This window comes from Cajanus cajan, chromosome 1 (assembly GCF_000230855.2).
Source record: "Cajanus cajan strain Asha chromosome 1, NIPB_CcT2T_4, whole genome shotgun sequence".
Classification (NCBI taxonomy): Eukaryota; Viridiplantae; Streptophyta; class Magnoliopsida; order Fabales; family Fabaceae; genus Cajanus; species Cajanus cajan.
This window is the reverse complement of record NC_138517.1, coordinates 43,389,282-43,405,454: the sequence shown is the minus strand read 5'-3', so window position 1 is coordinate 43,405,454 and position 16,173 is coordinate 43,389,282.

The window sequence follows — 16,173 nt, the reverse complement described above, 5'->3', positions numbered from 1 at the left end:
TAGGTCTAATAAGAACCTCCTCTGTAGAATCCACTTCTAGCCTCCTAACCATGGACCTAGTTAAAGGCCCAATGGTCTTCAAGTGTGTAGCCTCCTTGGATGGTCCTCCATCACTAAGCCTCATTAATAAACCTAGAATGAGCGAGTATACCTTAGATAGGAACCTCATTAGAAAGAATAACTCAATATGCAAAAAATAATAATGCATAAAGATCAATTAAAAAAACTTAGCATGACTTGGGATAAAAATATCCAAAATAGTTAAATTAATGCAAGGGGCATTTTCACTTTTAGTGAAAGAATAAGTGATAATCGTTTCACAAATGCTGCGATAAATAAAAGCCTGCTAAGACAATAGTCTTGAAAACACAAAATAAAGGCAAGGGCCCAACAAGAAACCCACTGAGCGGGTTGCACATAAGTTAGGGCATGACCCGCTAGGAAACCCACAAAAAGGGTAACCTAGGGAAAAGTTAGGGTCCAAAGAAAAGTCCACTAGGGAACCCACAAAAGGGGTAACCTAGGAAAAAGTTAGGACACAAAAGCAACATTCCAAGCTAAAATTCAAAAGGTAGCTTGGGAAGATCATCAGATAAAAAGGAAATCCCAAGTCATTGCTTGACTTTCAAAGAAAAAAAAGCTAATGTGGAAAATGATTTTTTTGTTTTGAGTATGCTCGATCGTCAACCTAAACACCAGCCTACCTTGGCTAACCATGCTTCTAAAAACAATTTTGAAAAATTCTTTTGAACAAACTTTTTGGAAAATCAAAGATATCCCTTTCTTTCTTTTCTCTTGTCCTATATGGCATTAAGATAGTGTTAAGAGATGCACAAAGTATGCACAGTGAGTACTCATGGAGAAAGGTTGGAGGAGTGCTAGAATAGAGTCTAGGAAAACCTTATTTAAGGAGCTAACAAATCATATCCTGTACAGGCAAGGAATGACCAAATTGTACAAACCTTAGGTTTAAGGAGGAACACCCAGTGAAAATGGATCTGGCATAGCTAAGGCTAGCGAAACTCACTAATGATTAATGCACATAGATTAATTTCTTGAAAGTAAAAAATTAATATGCACGTTTAAGTTTAGCATAGAAGCATGGATGCATTGCATGCATATAGCACAAGTGTGCACAAAAGGGTATAGTTTACGACGCAAAACAAATAGAAGAAATGAATAAATAATAATAAAAATAAAAAATATGATAATAATAAAAAGAGAAAAAAGGAAAAAATTCCAGTCCATTCTTGCTTTGCATTCTTTTGTATCATTGCATTCTTTGCTTGTGTTCGTTACGGATCATGGGAAGTCATCAAGCTAGAGCACCCACAAACGTCAGAAAGCTCAATAGTTGAGCAAGGCCACAAAAGCTGAAACCATATCAGTAAGGGGGCATTAGAAGCCTAGCCCAATAGGGGAACTCCCTAAAAGTGGTTCCATAAGGGTACGCGAAAAATCACTAAGCAAAAAAAGGGGCATGTTAGCAGCAAGACAGAGCAAAACTTGGCAAGGAAGAATAAGCAATCTTACAGACATGAAAAGGCCACCCAACTAAAGGGTCAAGAGACCAAATGAAAAGCAAATGAATCTCAAGTATTTTCTTTCCCAAAGAGAGGTGTCATGATGACATATGTCAAGCTTTAGCTGAATCAAGGATGATTCAAGAGAATGCCAAGGCCATGGATGGCTTATAGAAAACCAAAGCCAAGAGTGGCTCCAATACACATTAATAATGCTCCAACAAATACCATCATTGTGGATAGGAGATCTCTTCACCATTTAGCAATTGCAAATAAAGGCCAAAACTGAAATAGAAAAAAGAAAAGGCCTAAAATAGAATAGAAAAAGAAAAGGCAAAAAGTATAAATCATAAAAAGGCATAACTTCTTTGTAGAAAAAGCCAAAGCTTAGAAATAAAATTTTAGAAATCCTCAACAGGGGATTTTGTTGCAAAATTATGCAAAGCAAGGGGCAGAGATTGCCATATCCTACCCAAGTCTTCCCCAAGCAGAGTATTCAACTCAGAAAAACCTAGTAGGCTACTAGATAGTCAGATCCAACACAAATAGGTGAGCGACTCAATTCACCAACATCCCTAGAAAGCTTAGATTAAGGCTGGAGAGGCTTTGGTAAATAATACTCATCTATAGATTTCCCGCAGCGGAATAGATCAAGCCTAAAGAGGCTTTAAGAAAAGATACTCACATTTTAGATTACACAGTTTCAATCGGACCACCCTATCAAAGGCAAAGTACTAAGGGGGATGTAGAGTATCCCCATACAACATCAATTATCAAAACCAAGCGAAGATTAACCGCTAAGTGGGCTACCGGATAAGAAAGATCCAAGACTAGGGACACAAATTGCCCTCATTTCATAGGAAAGCAAAGATATAGCAGTCAAGAAGGCTATTGGACAGTCAGGTCCACCTCCTAGCAAATTTGGCTAAAGCATAGCCTTCTTAGTGGCATAATGCCAAAAAATCTCCCCAAAGAACTAAGCAAGCTCAAAGCATGATAATTCCCAAACAGGTAATCACCTAGTAAGAGGCCAATACAGCAAGCACTTGGGACATACAAATCTCCCCGATGATGTTGTCCGTCAAGTGTTTGACATTGATTGTCATCATCCCCAACAATATGGGTTCAGTTCCCTAGTGACATTATTTGTCAAAAATCCCAAAGGGATTATCATCACCTCATAAATTTATACTAAGCCTGAAGAGGCTTTAGGTAAACAATACTCAAGTGCCAAAAGCATCCCCAATGGGAATCAAGCCTGAAAAGGCTTTGTCAATAATACTTAGTGACAGAACTATGCAAAGATTAACATCCATATAGGCTACCGGATATCTAAGATCCAAATTAGGGGCAAGGGTAGCCAAGAGTAGAGGTATCTAGTCAAGTCAGATTGATAACCGGGTAACTTGCCACAAGCAAAGATACCTAGTCAAATTAGATTGACAATCGAGTAACCAAGATTCACATAAGCAAAATTCGAATAAAGATCAGCCTCTTCCCTAGCTTCCCGTACCAAGCTTAGAGAGGCTTTAGTTAAACAATATTTTAGCTAAAAATACCCCCCAACGAAAAGGACCAAGCCTAGAGAGGCTTTAGCAAAAGAATGCTTAAACTCAGAACTATACAATCCCTAGTGGATAATTGCCTAAGATAGAGGCAAAATAGTCAAAAAAAAAGGGCATCAGAAGTATCTCCTCTTCACATCAACAAGCATTGTTTGCCTTAGCACTCCTGTCAAGCAGCAAGCCAATAGCAAAGCTCGCCAAGGCATCATCAGTCGCTTTCTCCAATTCCCCAATGGAGAAGTGACACAACAAAGTTACAATCACCCTACTAAGAGGATGATCTCTCACCCATCAACATAGGGGCATTTCAGATAAGATGCTTATGTCTTCACAAGACAATCTTCACTTAAAAGAAGAGGCAATTCATGTTAAGGAAACCTTTCACGAGCCAGAAGTAGACCATATATCATCATCGATAAACCTCCAAGGATAAGCATAAGATTAAAATTTACTCTTAAATTGTGATTAATCCATTACCTATTCCTCAATCTTTATTGTATAATTAACAAGGATAAGTCACTTGATTAAGAGCCTCTAAACTCATTATCATATACCTAACATAAGAAATAACCATATGTAGTGTGATGCCCAAGGACAGGTACCTTACGCTTGACACAATCCACATAAAGAGCATATGTTGCTCTTTTGAAGGCTCACTCTCGATGAGATTGGACCAATGTGGACCATCCTATACCTGACGTAAATCACATAGAGAGCAACCTATGCTCTCTACCACTTCCACACCTAGGGGACCCTCACAATGCTTGACATCACATAAAGTTTGACAAACCTACAATGAGTGCAAAAATTGCACAAATTAACCCAAAACTCACTTACAATTTTAATCAGTAAAAATATAATTTAAGCCTAACATTATAGTAATAACTTATTAATTAAGCATCTCTTTACCCAAAACATCACCAAATCACAACAATTCACTATACTTAACAATTTAGGGTTCCTACAGGAACTATAAACACTCGTAAATTCATAATTAACGTGATTCAAATGAAATTTAATATACATAATATATATCATCACAATCTTCTCCCTTTACCTCCATAAGTATTAGAAAATGGTTGCAGAACGCTAGAGTGTTCTCCAAAAGCCTTATAGTGTGTTTGGATGAGAAATTTAAACGGAGTAATTCACTTATTTGAAGAATTTCAAATTTTTTGAGGTAAAATACCTTGTTTGGATGGAGAATTTATAAAGAATTTGAAATTCAAGCATTTGTGAAATTCCTTGAAACAGTAAAATTTCAAATTCTCCTAAAAAAGTAAGAAATTGAAATTCTTCATATTTTTTTTTCTTCTTATTTTACTTATATATTTTATCTTATCTCTTATCTCTTCATGTTTTTAATTATTGAATATTCAAAAATATTTTTAAAATTATTAAATATTATCTAATATTAATTTTTAAAATTATTAAATATTTAAAAATTAGCTAATATTTATTTTTTTATTTATAAAATTTGATTTAAAAATCTCAACATATATATATTTTTAAAACCAATTTTACCATGGTGAAATCAAATTACACTACTAGAATTTATCTTATTACATGCGACTTTTCCTGCGAATTTTTATGAAAAATTCGTAGGAAACGTTGTTCTTACAAATTTTTCTGCGAAATTTTATCTACAGGTAATACTTTCGTGGATAATATATTTTTGCGAATTTTAAAATTCGCAGGAAATTTTCCTGCGAAATTTCTTGCGAAAAAAAATTGCGGGAAAGTTTTTTGCAAAAAAAAATTTGAAAGAAAGTTTCCTGCAAAAAAAATTCACAGGAAAGTTTCTTGCGAATTTTTTCGCAAGAAATTCTGCAGGAATATTTTTTACGAAAAAAATTAAAGAAATTACTATAAATTATATCAATAATTCTTCAACTTTCAAATGCTCACAATGAATTCATCCGAAGCATTTGTTTTCATGCCTCCAACATGTGATACATAATCTTTTAAATTCTAAGATTTAGATTATAAGCCAAACACTTAACCATACAAATCAACTTGTAAGGTAAGTGTTGTCCAAACTTATATACTCTTTAATTGTTTTATTTTCAATCGATGTGGGACTCGAAGTTTTTTTTTAAAATATTAAACTTATAAATTTAAATATTTTTTTTTATGTTTCCTACGGATTAAAATTTGCAGGAAAATTCGCAGGAAAAGTTACCCGTAAAATTTTTCTACCATTTAGTAAACATTACTTGCGAATTTATTTTTGCAAGAAACAAAATAAAATTCTTAGAATATTTTCTGCAAATTTATACGATGGAATTTTTTTTATGATCATTAAAATTGTAGCAAAATTTGTAAGAAATATCTCTAAATTAATTTTCGCAAAAAATTTCTGCAAATATTTTTTTGCAGGAAAATTCATAGGAAAATAACACTTTTCTAGTAGTGTTATCATATCGAACCCAACAATTTAAAATTTGAGAAATTCGAATTGACTTATCCAAACAAAATATTTTAAGAATGATAGAAATTAAAACCAAAGTAATTCAAATATCAAGAATTTAAAATTCCTTGAATTTGTAAAATTTCTTATCCAAACACACCATTAACCTCACCAAATTCTTCAAAGCACAAAAAAACAACGTAAGCATAAAAATAAGAAGTATAAACTGTTAATGCTTAAAATTTCCCTTTTATTAAACTGATAAACTTCTTCCCTTATTTCTTTTAAACATACAATATACTTAAATAAAATTAAGATATAAAACACATATTTTTTTAAAATATTAATTAAGACACCTATAATTAAATAAAATTACTTAATTATTTTTCAAAATCTCCTTATTTAATTAAAAGATTATGAATTTTTTTTTTAAAAACTTGGATGTTACGTCACCATTCTCAATAATTTATCTCCCATACGTTTGAATTTGTTGCTCTTCTTTAACGTTAGTGACTTTCCTATATAATGGGTAATGTATAACGCACGTGGGTGACCAGAGTGTAATAAATTTTAATATTTAGTAAACTAGATGATTAAAATTATGATTATTTGAAACAATTTTAACAATAATTACTTAAATGCTCTATTGACTTTAATTGGAATCAACGAGAAATATTTTATTCACATAATTTACAGAAAACGAGAAAAGAGAGAAAAACTAACATAAGATGTATCACACACGATTAAATGCGATGATAATAATAATAATAATAATAATATATTAATAAGTATATGTAATGTAAAGGTATATATATATCATCATTTTCAAGAATAACGAACAAAAGATACATTATGTCTCTATGAATTATTTTTTAAAAATAATAAATAATAAAAATTATATAACAATTGATAATTATTAAAAATAAAAAAATTATGAAATGAAATTTTAAAAAAAGGAAAAATAATTCTTTTTGTAAAATAATAATTATAAAACTAAATTATTTGAAAACATTAATACGAAATGAACAATTCTCTTTACTATGAATAAAGATAAATAAAATAATATCATCATTCTCAAGAATTTAATTATCACTTACGTATCTTTTGCTCTTCTCTACCTAGTGACTTTCCAATATATTAGGTAATGTATCACGTACATGGGTTATCAGAGTAATAACTCTCAATTTTAGTATTTATTAAACTAAATAATTAAAACAATTTTAACCACCATTATTCAACTAAAATTTTATTTTTCTCACCTTCCATGTCTATACTAGGTACTATTTATGATAAAAACACTACATCAAAATTAATTTTTTTTTGCAATTAATTTATTATTTAGCGGTCATATAAATGATCATTATTTTTTTATCAGTATTTAAATAAAGGTTGGTGTATTTAGTATCGTTAATACTATTACCGCCATTTATCTAAAATGTTAGTAAAAATCTACTAAATTGTCGGAAAAACTTATTTTTTTAGCAATAATTCTAGTAGCTATTTTAAAGGCTATTAAAAGTTATTTTTTTTCAATTGTCTCCTTTACTTTAAATAATTTATTCCTATAATTTTCTTTTTCTAAATTCATAACTTATATAGTGAAAGTTGCTCTCTAATTGTTTTATAACACCATTGAATTTGGTAATATGGGTGATTTGATACCAATTTAGAATAGTGAATTAAGAGTCAACCCTATAAAATGAACCTGTAAAGTGATAGTTATTACTCACTTATATACTATTTAATTATCTTATCTCTAATCGATATGGGACTTAAATTTTTTCTAATAAATAATTGTCGCTAATAGTAAACTTTAGTGTAATATGTAACGTAGTAGGTTATTTCAGAAGGCCCAAAAGCCCAATATGGGTAATTCAGTAGCCTAGAATGGGTCGTTTCCAAACTAGAACGGGCCGTTCCAAACTACTAAATTGACCTATAAAATGTAGTTGAGAACGAGGCGTTCCAAACCCTAGAACGGGCCGTTCTAGTTGGAGAACGGGCTGTTCTGGAGGGAGTACGGACCGTTCTGGATGGAGAACGGGCCGTTCTGATTTCAGAACGGGCCGTTCTGAATGTGATTTTTGTACGTGATGAAGGGGTGCAGAACGAACCGTTCTGGATTCGGAACAGGCCGTTTTGGCCACTCTGGAACTTCTATAAATAGGGGTTGTGTGGTTGAGGAGAAAGTGAAGTTTTTAGAGAGAAGTTTTAGAGAGAAGGACTCTGGGTCTGTGAGCTCCTTTCTCTCCCAAATTTCTTTGTATGATTCCTTTTCTCCTCTAGATCACTAATGCCTTCTGTCTTTTCTTGAAATTCAAATTCGGAAGCTTGTTTTGGGAGGATTGAAGTTCCAGGTTGAGCTTCGGAAGGGAATTCTACTTTTTCTCAGTTATTGGCTATTTTGAGTCAATCTTCAGGTGAGGGAAGCTAGAATGTTTGTTGTTTAGGTTTCATGTGAGTTTAGAAACTCAATTGATGCATGAATGTAGAGAATCCATAAATGGATTGAAGAAAATCTCATTTTTGGGGTTTTGAGAAAAAAGGAGGATTTTGATGATTTCGATGCATAGGTTGAATGCATGTGAGATTTAAGTTTATTTTAAGTTGTATGGAGCCTATGCATTGTGTTTTTTGTTTGCATATGGCTGGACTTGTTGGTTTGGATAAGAGTTTTGAAACTCTCTGACTGGGTTTAGGCTAGGCGCAGGTTAAGCGCGCCAGGCGTGGAAGAGCTTAGGGCTCTCGGGTTGGATGTTTGGGCCAGGTGTGATTTGGTTGCGTCAGGCGTGGAGACTCTTAGGAATCTCTGTCTCAAGGACACCGAGCGTGAGTTGAACGCGTCGGGTGTGGATGAGTTTTAGGACTCTCAGGTTGGGATTAGGCTGGGCGAGCTCAGGCTGTGCTAGGCGTGAACATGTTTATGAATGAAAAGATGCTAATGCATGTTAAGTTGAAGTTTTGGATCATGTATGTATGATATATGATGTATGCTAGGTGTGATTCATATGTATGCATAGTGATGATATATATGAATGTTTAAATATGATATGGCATGAGTATATGTTCATATGTGTATGATTATTGATCATAATGGGGGGTAGACCATGTATGATGTATGATACATTATTGCATGTGATGTCTTATGACATGTGTATGATTGTTGATCATGATGGTGGGCAGACCATGTATGATGTATGATGCATGATTGCATGTGATGCCTTATGGCATGAGTATGATTGTTGATCATGATGGTGGGCAGACCATGTATGATGTATGATGCATGATTGCATGTGATGCCTTATGACATGAGTCTAGTCTAGGACTTGAGGAGAGGAAAAATATTTTCGAACCGGAAGAGCTCACATAGAGTCTCTTGAGAGTGGTGCTTGGATAGGCCACTGATATATGAGAGTGGGGCTCAGGTAGGCCACTGGGTTGGGTGAGTCTCCTCTAAGTCCTTAGTTAGTGTTGGAGCGGGGTATGAGGTCGAGGGTTATTCCCTTAACCAAGTACTCGGAAAGGTGCGTGGATCCTTGGGGATAGTCGGTGGGCGAACTCCACAATTGACTTGGTTATGCATGCCAAGGTCGTGGTAAGCCGTACCCAGTTGTGCTATACCTGATGGTGGATCTGGATTTCCAATTGTGTAAGTGACATCATCCGAATAAACCCGAGTGAGGATTATATCCTGTTTAGCTGTGACCGAGCGTGCGCATTGGGTGTGAAAACGGTTAGGGTGATTTTGGTAGGATGGGATGTCACTTATACAACTCTATTGTTATGGAGATCTCCTAGGTGTATGCGTGACGACGCATTAGATGATTGATATGCATTGATATCTGTTGTAACGACCCGGCTGGCCACTACACTTACCACCATAACATACCGGAAACCCCAGACAGAATAGAACAAGTATATAGATATAGAGTCTAGAATATAAATATATACATATGTCCCGAATCCGACTAGAGTTAGGGCATGCAATACAAGAATTACATCAAAAGTCACTATGCCAAGTGACCAAAACAAGCAAAGAATCCATAGAAGTCAACTCCATCTACCAGCTGTCGACTCATCACTATCCATCACCTATCCCTGCTCTTCTCCCGTACATAGTACGATCATAGCAGTCCAACCACATGGAAACACAAAGGGTAAGCTAGCATAAAAAGGAACAACATATATAAAGGTTTAGGAAATATAAAAACTACAATTATCAACACTTCATCAACATACATTCCGCTGGTTTTCAACATGATCATCAATAAGCATGCAATGCGTCGTCACGCATATCAACTCGGAGATCTCCTACAACAACTCAGCCTTTCGGCCTACAACAACTCAGCCTTGCGGCCTACAACAACTCAGCCTTGCGGCCTACAACAACTCACATCAACATTCCAACACAACACAACTTATACAACTCAATATATCAACTTGCAAATCAACACAATTGTACATCTATACAACTCAACACATCAGCTTCACAACTCAACATATCATCTACAGCACAACACCACTTCTCAACACATTCACCAGATACAATTCAATATCAACAACAACATTATCTACTAGACATCATTTCATAACCTTCCATTTCAATTCAACTCAACATAAAACATTATACACAACAATCTCATCTCCGCGCCCGGCGCATACGTGGTTGCGCCCAGTGCAGCACAATCAGAGAGCACCAGGGGGTCAGCGCCCCCAGCGCAGGTGTGCCCGCGCCTGTAGACCCCTAAAATTGTCCGGGTCGGAAATAAAGCTTGAAGACTCTCGAAGACTGAAGGAAGATCAGCCAGAAGGACTCCTGGAAGGCCCTAGGAGGGTTCTCTGTAGGTCTAGAGGTCTTAGAATAGCTTAAAATAAGGAAGTGGAGGGAATGAAGCCCAATACGGCCGTACTAAACTTAATACGGCCGTATTGAAGCTTCAATATGGCCGCAGTGAACTCAATACGGCGTATTGAAGTTTCTGAACTTCAATACGGCCGTACTGAAATCAATACGGCCGTATTGAAGCTTCAATACAGCCGCAGTGAACTCAATACGGCCGTATTGGAATTTCTGAGCTTCAATACGGCCGTATTGAACTCAATACGGCCGTATTGAAGTTCAAAAATTTCAATACGGCCGTATTGATTCTGTAGCCCGTATTGGGCCTGTTCCCTATAAATATGACGTCAATTGGACGTCATTGGACACTTTTGAAGATAGTTTCAACCCTCTCCTTGAGTATTCTGGGGTTTTTGAGCAGTGTTCTGCCCTAGAAATCACTCGGAGAGTTGATCCGACGAAGTTCTTGAGCCCCGAGCCATTTTGCTTGAGGATCGAACCTAGTCGAAGGGAAATCCTCCGGATTTCCGTAGTCAAAATTTTATAGGAGGGAGCGAGCGGGCTTGTAGAGCGAGGGAACGCCAAAAAGCTTCCCAGTTTTACGATATATATAAAAGCACGCTTCAAAGGTTTCTTCTTCAAAATCCTTCCTTTTACTGCTTTCTGATTGTTGCATAGCATCTCTAATTTATTCGCCATGTAGATATCTTGTTCATAATCGTTTAGAATAAATAGGGGTAATTTAGTAATTTTGTACTATTATTTTAGAAATAATCTGTCATAGGGCACCCGAAAGGGGCACTGTGGGGTGCTAACACCTTCCCCACGCGTAACCGACTCCCTTACCCAACTCTGGTTGTAATGGCCAAAGTTGATTTATAAAATCAATTGCCTTATCCCTTTTTCCAATGTTTTGAGTAAAACATTGGTGGCGACTCCACGAACCCTTTTACTACGAAAACCACTAATCCATGGAGGGTCCCGCTTGGGATTAACATGGATTGGTGAGACATTTAATAAATAAATTGGATAAGATCGACAAGGTCTCAGTTTGAGAATAAGTCGTTCTAATAATCCAATACATTTTCAAAACTAAAATAAAAGCGAGCTCGACCGTCTTCGCGACCGCCGAGGCCCGTTTGGGCCGGTGGCGACAGATGGCGACTTCACTGGGGAAGCCTCGAGAGTCAGTCCCATTTAGTGACAGATTATTTTTAACAAATAATAGTTAAAATTACTTTATTACCCCTCACTTGTATGATAACATGTTTATTTATTTGGCTTAAATAACTGTTGTTTGTTTAATTTTCCGCAATTGTTTGAAATAAAAACTGCACACAAACCTTTGCACACAACAGTTCCCTCTATACCCGGGGGCATGAGTGATTAACCATAGGGAGTGGATGTTAGTACGGCCGGTTGTCGAATGGGTCTATAGGTGCCCGTAGACCGTTGTCGGAAAACATCACTCAAGGTGATAACCATGAACTTGAGTCCGACGGTGCGTTGGAGCTTTCCATCGACCTACGATGAGAGGAATTGGGTCCCTATAATGGGGGCACCTTGGAGGCCTTGGACTGGTGAGAACAGTTAGAACCACCTTGAATATGCACCATTTATGCAGGATACCCCTACCTCGTGATTCGCTCGTGACTGTTCGTGGATGAGTGAATTGTTTGTGCATTCGTTATGTGACATTGTTTGTGCATTAATAAAGAAAAAACCTTGTGATAAGGTCTAAGAATAATCCCCATGCATGAAAATACCATGACATGAGAGGAAAGACTATGTGTGGAAATATAATAAAAGTGAGGAGCATGTACATCATTACCAATAAGACATCATGCATCCTCATAGACCATGCATTTTAGGTTCACCAATACCTCTTGACATGAGTAAAAGTGACCCATAATTATCGAGATTCTCCGTTGAGGAGAGATCATAAGTCAAGGAGGGTGGTAACACTCTGTTTTAAAAAGGCAGCGCCTTAAAAATGGAGGGTTATCAAGCTCATGTCAAGAGCGTATTCATTCCATAAATTAATTAGATTAAATATTCATTTTTAGAAAGTGGCTGGTCATCTCTCTGTCCTCACACGCGCACAGAAAATCAAGAAAATGGAAGCGCTGGGGGAGCAAAATAAGAAGCTCACAACCGAGCTCTCTCAGCTCAACAAGAAAATGGACGCGTTGGAGGAACGAAATAAGGAGCTTACAGCCGAGCTCTCACAGCTCAAAGAGCAAATGGCGCAAATGATGGAACTCATGCGTCACCACAACATACAAGGGGCTGAGCACAGTGACCATGAGTCCCATCATGTTGGAGGAAGAGTGGAACAAGAACTGAAAAGCGGGAAGCTAGCTAAACCTTCCCAATCATTTAAAGCTAAGAAGACCTTTGGGAAGAAGAAGGAGAGAGAAGTCAGTGCCATAACCGTCCCTTCGTCTTCTTCCACTTCGAAGTCAGGAGGATCGCAATTCAAACCTGTGAAGAAGTTTGATAAACTTCCGACCACATATAGCGACATCCTGCCGAAGCTAGTGGAAGCACGTCTTCTAGCTTACGTTCCACTAAAGAAGATTGATCCACCTCATCCCAGTTGGTACAAACCACAAGACAAATGTTTATACCATTCGGGGGCATCGGGGCATTCAACGGAGAACTGCAGAGCTCTCAAATATAAGGTCCAAGACCTTATTGATGCCGGGTGGATCACTTTTGATTCGATAGCGCCCGACGTGAGCAAGAATCCTCGGCCAAAGCAGGAGTAGAGAATGGCAAGCCACGATAGGGCCCCTTCATATTTTTCTTTTCTTTTAGGGACTCATGATCAATACCCGAGATCATGAGAACCTTTTCATGTAAATAAGGGTTTTACAGTTTTTTTTAAAATATCAATAAAGAGGCATTTTTCACATTACTCTCTTTTTTGTTCTTTTCTCTCTTTCCCCATTAACATTAATAAATTCTAAACCTAAACAGAACCAATAAAATAATTATGTCTGTAATTGTTCGCTCTGACCGGGATCCAAAAGTGAATGGGTTGAGTTAGAGAGTGATGAGGAGACCATCTCTCCGGATCTGCAAAGACTGCTAGATCAAGAAACTCGTCTACTCCAACCGTGTCAAGAGAAATTGGAGACTGTGAATTTGGGGCATGGCCGAGAGATAAAAGAGGTCAACATTAGGACCCATACCAGTGATGAAATAAGGACACATGTTTCCGCTATGATTATAATAAAATCATTCTTCATTGCTTCTTTTCTTGCTAATAATAAAATTCTAAACCACATTTTTTAACCCTGTTTGAATAAACATGAATGAGGTTAAAATCATCTTAATAATAATAAACCCACATCATTTTCATGTGGAGGTGTGTGTGACGACTTGGAGCACCTTCCCTTGGCCTCGACAAGTGCCATCATGGGTAAAAAGAAATCTTTCAAAATAAAAGAAGCTCGGCAGGAAACCCAAAAAGGGGACTGCGCAAAAATAAGAGCAAAAGACCCGCTAGGAATCCCACGAAAGGGTGACCTAGGCAAAAGTTAGGGTTACAAAAATAAACAAAAACAAAGGTCCGCTAAAACGCCACAAAAGGGTGTTTTAGGCAAAAATAAGGACAATCAAAAAACAAAAGAAATCCATGATGGTACCATGAACCGAATTCAAAAAGAAAGGTTCAAGGGAAGCTATCCAAGTTGTCAAATCACAACACGACTTTTTAACTTCATAAGTGTTTAATCAAACAAGCCTAAACACATAAGCCTACCTTGGCCAAACATTCTTACAAAAACCATTTTTGAAAAATAAATCCCCTCTAAAACACAAACTTCAAAACAAAAATATCTTTCCCTTCTTTTCTCTCTTGTCCCAAAAGATTTTAGAATAATCTAGTGGAAGCATGGAGAAATAAATCATCACTGAAAATGGATCTAATCTGAATAATAAAATGGTGGAAGAACTGAGCCAAGAATTCAAGATCCAACACCACAACTCTTCCCCATATCGGCCAAAGATGAATGGGGCAGTCGAGGCAACCAAAAAGAACATCAAGAAAATAGTGCAAAAGATGGTTGTCTCATTTAAAGACTGACACGAGATGTTACCCTTCGCTCTTCATGGTTATAGGACTTCAGTACACACATCTACAGGAGCTACTCCATTCTCCCTCGTCTATGGGATGGAGGCAGTTCTACCCGTCGAAGTCAAGATACCTTCTCTAAGGGTAATCATGGAAACAAAACTTTCCGAGGTAAAATGGGTTCAAAGCCGATACGACCAGTTGAACCTTATCAAAAAGAAACGGCTGAACGCCATATGCCATGGTCAAGCCTATCACAGGAAGATCAAAAAAGGCTCTTGACAAGAAAGTCCACCCTCGAGTCTACCATGAGGGAGAGTTGGTAATGAAGAAATTACTACCAACTCAAAAGGACAAAATCGGAAAGTGTGCCCCAAATCACGGAGGACCATAAGTGATAAAACGAGTCTTCTCAGCAGGAGCATTAATCCTCACAGACACGAATGGAGAAGAACTTCGATACCCAGTCAACACTGACGTGGTAAAGAAGTATTATGCTTGAAGACGTTGCTTGCATAAGCCCGCTAGGATGAAAACCCGAAAAGGGCGTCCTAGGCAAAAATTAGGGCAAAAATAAAAAGACCGCCAGTACAAGGGTACTAGGCAAAACAAAGGCAAAATTATCCCCGCTAGGATACGTCCTAGGCAAAAGTTAGGGGCAAAAGAATAAGATGTAAAAGCAAAGCAAGCAACGATCGCTTAAATCGAAAACCGAAAGGCGGTTCAAGTGATTATCTTCTAGAAGCAGGCGTCTTGCAGCATCTACACTCCTGGCTCAGGCCGAAGCAATTAGGGGAACGTAAAGAGCAACAATTACAGATATAATTGTTAAGCCCAATGTATATAGCCTACCCTGGCCAGCCATTCTTCAGAAACTTCCTTCTGTATATCTTTCTGTAAAAACACTTGTGAATATCAATAAAATATCCATTTGTTTCTTTTCTCTCTTGACCATGTGATTATGCCTCTAAATTGATGTTTCAAAAATTGTACGAAACTCTCTTAATAATCGGTCAAATAAAGAAAATTGGAGGGGTTCCTATAAAATCCATAAATCTCCTGCATAAAGGCTCATAAAAATACTCCCTCGCGTCAATGACAGAAAGTCCTCCAAGAAGAAGAGGATAGGGAGAGCCACTCACTTTTCTAAATAAATGAACAAAAATAAAAAATTGTATTGCATGCATCACACATATTAATTGCACATTTAAAGACCTTATCATGAGGCAATTGCATAAAATAGAAAAAATAGAAAAATTGCTTGTGTATGACAGCAGCAAACAAAATGCAAAGATTCAGAAAATCAACAGCGTCATACAGAATAACTGAGCCTGGAGAGGCTTGCCGAAAGAATACTCTTAGAATAACTGAGCCTGGAGAGGCTTGCCGAAAGAATACTCTCAGAATAATTGAGCCTGGAGAGGCTTGCCGAAACAATACTCCCACAGAATAATTGAGCCTGGAGAGGCTTGTCGAAATAATACTCCTTCAGAATAACTGAGCCTGGAGAGGCTTGCCGAAATAATACTCTCTCATAATAACTGAATTTAATTTCTTTAGCACTTTTAATTTCTGTACAGCAAAAGCCAAAAACATAAAAAAGGCAAAATACAGAAAAAGCCAAATCAGAAGAAAAGGCAAAATACAGAAAAAGCCGAAAATGAAAAAAAGGCAAGGATATAGAAAATCCAACAAACAGTTTGTACCGAATAACTAAGCCTGGAGAGGCTTACCAAAATAATACTCCACATCCT